We start from the raw sequence: 7846 nt of genomic DNA on the forward strand, positions 1-7846 counted from the left end.
TGGGTTGTGCCAAACTCCTGTAGCATCCCTAGGTAAACAAGCACTTAACTTGATTCAAGCATAATTGCTTATTAAGTTGGGGCTTGCCATAGTAGCTGAAGTTATTTTAAGATATGTAAGCAGTGGAAATTCAAAATCTCACACAGTCACTGTTTCCAAAGCAGTGAAGTCAATTGCACGGCTGACTTCCGACTCAGCAGGGTAAAATTTGCTGCCCAGCATTCAAGTTCACTTTACTTGTTGTATTTTACTTACTTTACTCATTTACAGCAAAGAAACCACTTGAAGAACTTGCCCAGAGAACAGAGGGCAAAAACTGCAAAATGAAACTCACTTGACATGCACATAAACAGGCATGGAAATTGCATTAAAATTAATTTTCTCCTGTATAGCATTGCAAGCAGTTCTAGCAGTTTCAGGCTGGAGGACAAATAAAACTATTTCCACAAAAAAGAGCTCTGTGGGGATTTTTTGTTTCATCTTTTTCTTCCAATCTTGCAGCTCAATTCCAACCACTCTGAAATTTCCACCTCAACCTGAATATCTTGGAAATCTTCAAGAAACAAAAGTAAAAATAAAAATCAGATGATTCTGATAGTTACAGCAAGATTTTAAAACCTACCATTGGGAACAAGCCACCTTCCAAGACAAGTCTCTCCCAGAATGAATAAACAAAGCACTAAACAAAACTTAAGGAGTATATCAAACAAACATCTAACATGGAACACATAGCTGGAACAGATTTCTGGTAGTTACTTAATTATGCTACAAAGTCAGTATAATGGACCAAGAGAATCTGTTGGTTTAAGGCCAGAGGACAATTTCCATCTAAGGCAAATTGAAGAAACAAGAATTTTGTTAATGAAGACTTTGGATATTACAGGTACATAACTAAAGGACTTTTAATGAAACTAAATTTAACTAAATGAGCTTTTTTTGTAAGTCACACATCCAGAAGCTAAAAACTGAAAAGTCTGAATTGTTGGTAGAACATTCCCTTTCTTATAACATATATTTTTTTAAAAAAAATTAAACAACTTAGATATTTACCTCCCTTTAAGTTTAAACACTGTGATATCTATTATGGGAGAAATTTTAAATTAGCAGAGATGAGAATAATTCATAGACCACTTCCACATCAGGACCCTCAAAAGAAACTGACAAACCCAAGACCTATAAATAAAACAAAGTCTTTCCCATCTTCAAGCAGGGATGTTTGGGGCAGGGGGAAGAGTATCTGGGTGTTTGGGGGGGGAGGAAGAGAGTATTTGGGTGTTTTTCTAAGACTCAGAGAGGTTTATTCTCAGAATACATAAATTAGCTGTGACAACCTGAAAACCAAAGTACATTAGAGATATTCCATCAAGTACATAGTCCCTATTAAAAAAAAATAAAAATCTAAGCTGCTACAAAGAAAGACTGACATATGCTTTTTAGAGGGCAAGCCAAACAATCTTTGATGATACTGGGGTTAAGCCTTCCCAATGCTGTACAGACTTCCAAATTCTTCCTCCTCCCTCCTGGCAGATACAGAGACAACTGGCTGCCTATACCAGCCAGACTTCACAGACCAGTTGCCTGAGAAAGCTTAAAGAGCCTTTTACAATAGAACAGGAGAAACTTTGTGTTTACAAAAGTTAAAAAAAAAAACCAACACTTTTTTAAAAGTAAAAGTTAATTTAAGTCCCACTTAATTTAAGAATCAGAATTTAAGTAAAGAGTAGCAATGTTTTTTCTATCACATAGCTCAGACACTTTCAGAGCATAAAATGCCTTAAGTACCATTAATAAAAACATAATTCAGAGATTGATGAATTGCATTACAATATTATTAGAAACTCAATTTTGAAGAAAACACTACCCAACAACACAGCATATGTACATGTTCAGTAAGCTGATTATAATAAAGTTATGCCAAATAAGTAACCGGAATGCAGTAAGGACTGGAGCTGCTCATTAGCCTAAGCTTTCCATTTCCCACAGTTTACAGAAAAGCCTGACCTTCTAATTAAGAAGAAATTCCTCCAGCTAGCTTTCCTCCTCCTCCAATACTCGCTCTCCAGCCAGCACTTCAGGCAGCCTGGCTACATCCCACAAAGACAACTTCCTCCCAACAGCCTTCCTGGCACAAACAACCATTTACATGTCTAAATGCTACTCCATCCTGCCATCAAACGGCGCAGGAATAAAAATCAAAGCAATGAGAGCCTACTGAAAGGCAAATAATTAGCAGAGATGTTGGTGAACTACAGGAATACTCAGAAAGATGAAGTGCATGTCTGTCTTCACCTTTTCTCATTATACAGGAGGGATGGGATTGCAGATCATCCATCTGGTCATTTTCAAGCTTATAGTGCTGCTGTCATTAACAACAGAGTTATTTTTTACTGGATAATTCTCAAGTTCCTCGTGAGGAAGTTATTCCACGTCCTTAGACAGACACTATTTCCTCTGACGAGTGGGATGAACCTGCACAGAGCTTTTTACTTTTTTTTTTTTTCCATCTAGCCCACTCCAAGACAGCCTAGGAGGCAGAACTCCGACCACTCGAGCGTTGCAGACACACGGGCCAAGCAGGCGAGAGAACAAGCTAAACCTTACACCCAGAAATAAAAACCAAAAAAGGCTTTTGGGTAAGCGCCACTGAGGGACCCAACCCGCCTGAGGGCACGGCCGCCTGCCCGCAGCGCCCGGCCAGGGCTCCGCACGGCTCTGCCCGCCGCGCCCGCGGGCACCGCCCGAGCAGCGGGACCCCCGCGGCACCTCCCAGCTCCGGGGAGCACCAGACACCGGGTGCGGGATAAACAACCCCCCAGTAAGAGTAGCTGCGCAAGACGGGCGCAGCGGGGGCACGGAGCAGCCCGGCCCCGCAGACGAAGAGCCCGAATTGAAGGGAGGGGGCGAAGGCGCCCGGAGGGGCCCCGGGATGCGCTGCTCACCCGCTCTCCGCCGGCTCCCGGGAGCGGCGCTGCCCGGTGGCGGGAGGAGCCCGTCTGTCTGTCTGTCTGTCCGCCCGCCCGGGGGCTCCGCTCGGCCCGGCCACTGAGGGTCGCGTCGGCCCGGCGGCTCCGCTCCTGGGCCGCGCCTGGCAGGGAGTTTCCTGTCTGACTCACTTCAGCCGGGAGTTGCGCAGGGAAACACCCTTCCTGCCGCTCCAGCTCCTCCTCCTCCCGCCTCATCCCAAACCTGCCGCCCCTTCCCGCCCCCTGCAGGCTCCGGCTCCAGCTCCTCCTCCTCCCGGGGAGCCGGGAATACTCCCGGAGCTGCTGCAGGCGGCGGAGCTGCGTCCCGGACCGGCCCTGTGCTTTTAATGAAAGCGACTCTTCCTACGCCCTGTACACGGGGCAATCTGTCTCTCGGAACACAAACCTACGCCCAGGTCGGCCGTGCCCACTCGTACAAACCCAGACGGTACAATCCGGCGTCCGCAGAGAAAACCAGCGCCCCAGGGGCTCCGGGGCGGGCAGTAACAGGTCAGTGGAGGGGCTTCCCACTTCACAACTCTGCTAGCAAGGCGAGGGAAAGACACCAGCCGTAAGGATGAAAAACCTAACCTTAAAAAATCAAAAGGGATCGCGTGAGGGAGAAAAAACCTTTATACATCCTGCAGAGTGCTCATACCTGTGGTGTTTGTATGCGAAACAACCAGACTTAATTAAAAGCAAAACCATAAAAAATCGGCAAGTTGCTATTTGACAACTTCCCACTAACTTTTCTGTAAAAACCACATCAAAAATACGTAGTTTCCCATTTTAAAGTTTTCTTACTTTTTCCATGCAGTGTTCTCCCACTGAAGTTCAGCTTTACTTGTTCAAGATTCCATCTAATGAACTTCACACTGCACCACAAAATCAAACTGCCCTTTTATTTTTCACGGAAACTGTTCTTTTTCATGGACGCTTCTCAAAATTGCACTTTCCAGCCACTATTTTATGGCAGAGGGAATTCACAAACTACTCCACATAGGGAATAGTCACCTAAGAGCATGGGAACTTCCAAACATTTTTTCATCAAAACTTACTTTTGATTGTATTGCTTGTATTTGTCTACTTTAAGTTGCATCCAACATTTTATTTACTCTTGACAAGACTCTCTAATCATAATCAGACTACACACTGTTGCCAAAGCAAGCATTTCTAAGGCTCTGTTTTCAACAGCTGTTCAGGGGACACTGTGCAATATGATTTTTGTGCTGAGAACAGAAGAGTGTTTTACTTCAATTATTGGTAGTTGGGTTTTTCCTCAAAAAGTTCGCACTGCCTCAAGTTTCTTTAAATAATTGTTTTGTAACAGCATCTAAAAGAAAGACTGTGAAGAACGGGGATAAGATGCTAAACCTCCAGTTTTCATTATTTCAAGTATGACCCAATCCAATTATTCAACAGTTTCCATATCATCAACAATTTCCACAGCTTGTGGAGAAGTTGTGCATCATTGCAAGACGTTAACATTACTATTTCATCATATCAGACACATCCTCATAGCCATGTTTTTTCCTAATACTGGAACACAGTCTTTTCTATGAAACAATTCTTTAGGACATGGCTGCTATTCTTCTCTGTCTGTATATATTCGTAAACATCTTGAGTGTATATACCAAATTAATTCATTTCAATTCCTTTCAACCATCACAGCTTCTTATCAGCCTAACTTTTTAACCCAGCTCAAGCAAATGTGTAATATACAACCAGAGCTGGATCCTTCCGTTTCTAACATGACACCTGATTGTCTCCAATCCATAGGATGCTGTCCATCCTATGCCCTTTTCTAAAAACTCTGCATGGGACAAGGAGCTTGATGAAGTAAATTACTTGCCTTTGTAATGCAGGCTTAGTTTTGTTTCCTTGTCCTGAGCAAGTGCAAATTCAGAACAGCCTTGTCTTAATGCAACCACTTGGCTTATGTCAGCAGTGAGACACATCTGTTACGGGGCCACAACAGAGCAGCAAGGACAGCAAAGTCAGAAGCTCCCCATGAGATCTGATCAACACCAGCTTGACCCCACATGGGCAATACTTCATAGTCTTCCAGTCTGTCCCAAGCTAGACCACCACTGTGGCTCCCCTACTTGCTGAAAGCCAGCTAGTGCCAGGAAGTGCTGCTTTGTATGAAAGCAAGACTGCCAAGCACCACCATCCTGTCCAGGAAACAACAGCTTGTCCTAAGGATTGGCTGATGTCCCACATCTTGCTATCTTCATCTAAATACCTGACTGGGCAAAGGAGCTGCTTCCCCACTGCTGAGGCAATCTGCTTTTTATTAGCATTCCTATACATCAGTTTATAATAACCCATAAGATCATATAAAAAAAAGTAGATTATGGTACACAGCTACTCAAGATCTGTGTTGTTTTTTTCTATTATTTGATATAGGAATTAGACATTTTGCCATCTGAAAGCCTATGGTCTCATGTAACATGTGGCATGCCTATCAGAACCATTTTAAGTGAGGCCACCTAATACCATTCCAGATGCCTGATTTAATTCTGCAATGCCCTCAGAACTCCCTGCTCTTTCTGTGGAAACTTAAGTGGAACTTAAGTAGTGCAACGACAGTACTTGATTAAAGATGTTCAGGAGGTCTCCATGACCTTCTTCTCCCTCTACTGTATTTGTCCTTCTCAATGATCCCTGCTACACTGAATACAGACCTTCTAGGTGTAGCTAAAGATACATGTATCTACATATTCCAAATCAATCCAATTCACTAACTGATATCCTAGCCTCTGGAAGTTAGGTGTGGTTTTCATCAGGCCAGACTAACTGGCATTTTGAGATCCTTTATTGGGTGGAATAACCCTGATTTTAACCCATGCCTGTCAACCACCTTTAGGAAGATCTGCAACAGTAATGTATCATGCTCCTGGCAATTTATGTACCCTGCACCAAAACCACACAAGTATCAGATAATATGGTAGTAACAAGCTTAATCAATTGTTTGAAGACTAGGCAAAACCTTTGTTCAAGGCCCTATGCTGCAGGACAGCTACAGGTCTACTTCCTGAATTCTACATAATTTCACTTTATTTTTACTTTTCTTCTTTGGGCTTTTAAGTATTTATCCAAAGGCAATGAAAGAATCTTTTCCAGGATCCCATAGGATTACACAGAAGAGTTTCATTCCACAGCAACCTGAGAACTTCAACAGGAATCTTGTGGTCTACTGTGCCTAAGGTGGTGATGTTACTCTCTGGTTTTGCAAATATTTTGGTGTTTAAGCTTAACAACATATCTAGCTATTCATTTAATTTTTCTTACCTGCTGAGTTCATGACCTGAGACAGAAAGGTATTTACAAAATCATGATAGGTAATGGTCCCAATGACCTCAAGAACAGGACATCATACAAGAAAGCTGGTAACTGTCTACAAATCAGTTTAAAAATTAAATCCAACTTCTGGCAACATATCAGCCATCTGTCCATACTCTAAAAAACTGGACAAGATTTTTCACACTGCAAGTCAACACAGACTTGGTGGTGTATCTGGCAAAAGGTTTAAAGCTCAGTAAGGCTACAAAAATATTATATGGTTCCACACTACATAGAGAAATGCATTGTTTCAGCTCTCAGGAGATAGCCATCTATGAAGAGGACAGCACTTGGGAGAGCTTAAGCAGAAGAGACCAAACCTAAAGCTGCATCTCAGAAGTCACAATGAGCAAAGGGAGAACCTGACCCACTGCAGGAAGCCTACACCAGCTACTTAAACAGTTAACTCCTATTATGAGCCCTCCACTTCACAAGGCCTTACACAAATGCAATGATCTGGCCACTCATACCTATCTTTAATTCCAGGAAAAGCCAGATTCCTACTCCTGAGTGCCCATGTCCTGCCAAAAGCACAGCTGAGAACAGCAGGTGTGCTACATATTCATAAATACTTATTAGCACATGATGACACCTGCAGCTCTCTGGTTCCCATATCCCTCCTAGTGTTGAGTGACACCATCTGAAAGGGATCTGACCAAGCAGGGTTCCCTAATTCTGCTTTCCAGCTCCCTGAAACACTAGACCAAGGCTCTATTGTTAACTCATAGGGATGTAACTCTTTATGTGTATAAAACAGGCCCATGTCCCCCCAGTCTGCTTTCCAAACCTGCTGCACACTGTGCTGCCAAACCACCCCAGAGCCCTCCCAACTCCCTCACAGACAATAACACTTGTTAAATCCTTTCTTGATCCTATTACAAATTACATGAATTTTCCTCATGCAGGACATCAATGCAGAAATCAGAGCATGTATGTTAGACAATTCTGCCCCCACACTCCAGCCCTGTCTCTTTATTCCTGGTAACTTCATTAGCTCTCTAGGCCCTCAGACCTGTGATCCTGTGCAGCCTTCCCAGCAATCAATGCGCAGTACAGCAACAAAACACTACAACAGCCAGCAAACACTAATGCAATCAGTGAGCAAAGGTTTTTCTCTAAGTGTGCAAAGTAGTACAAGAAGAAAGCTGAAAAATTTGCAAATCTTTAGTTAGTAAGAATAAAAAGCACGTCAGAAGAATATTTTATATTTTTAATCAGCCAGTAATTTAGCATTGCTATCTTTAATCCATGCTCCCATGGAAACCATCCAATCAACAACTGGTTGCTAACTTTTTTTATCAAGAGTTTGACACAAGCAAAGGTCCTCAACGACCCAGTGGTTAATTAGGGGTTATTAAAAATAGACAGCAAAGAAAGCACTGGTGAATTTACGAACTCAGTGCTAAAATGTGGCCTAGAGATAACAGAAGCCCACAGGAAAAAATAAAGAAAGAAAAGTAACGAGTCAGATAAGGGCTTCTATGCTGCAACTCTGCTAAGACTACATCCAGAAGTTAATGAGAAAAAATAAAGGTAGA

At 42.7% G+C, this 7846-nt stretch overlaps 1 protein-coding gene across 4 annotated transcripts in view; it reads right to left on the reverse strand.

Annotated features, from left to right (window-relative positions):
• CYFIP1 (cytoplasmic FMR1 interacting protein 1) overlaps positions 1 to 3217 on the reverse strand; it is a 74764-nt gene extending 71547 nt beyond the window's left edge. The window contains exon 1 of one of the 4 annotated variants that reach the window (XM_086880642.1): positions 2940 to 3217. The gene's annotated coding sequence lies outside the window, so the exon portion shown is untranslated. Of the gene's footprint in view, positions 1 to 2001; positions 2125 to 2939 lie in introns of those variants that run through there. The other 3 variants (XM_086880645.1, XM_086880647.1, XM_086880643.1) reach the window with 3 other exon arrangements.
• Positions 3218 to 7846: the final 4629 nt, after the last annotated feature.

Source organism: Cyanistes caeruleus, chromosome 3 (genome assembly GCF_971803275.1).
Source record: "Cyanistes caeruleus chromosome 3, bCyaCae1.hap1.1, whole genome shotgun sequence".
NCBI classification, from domain to species: Eukaryota; Metazoa; Chordata; class Aves; order Passeriformes; family Paridae; genus Cyanistes; species Cyanistes caeruleus.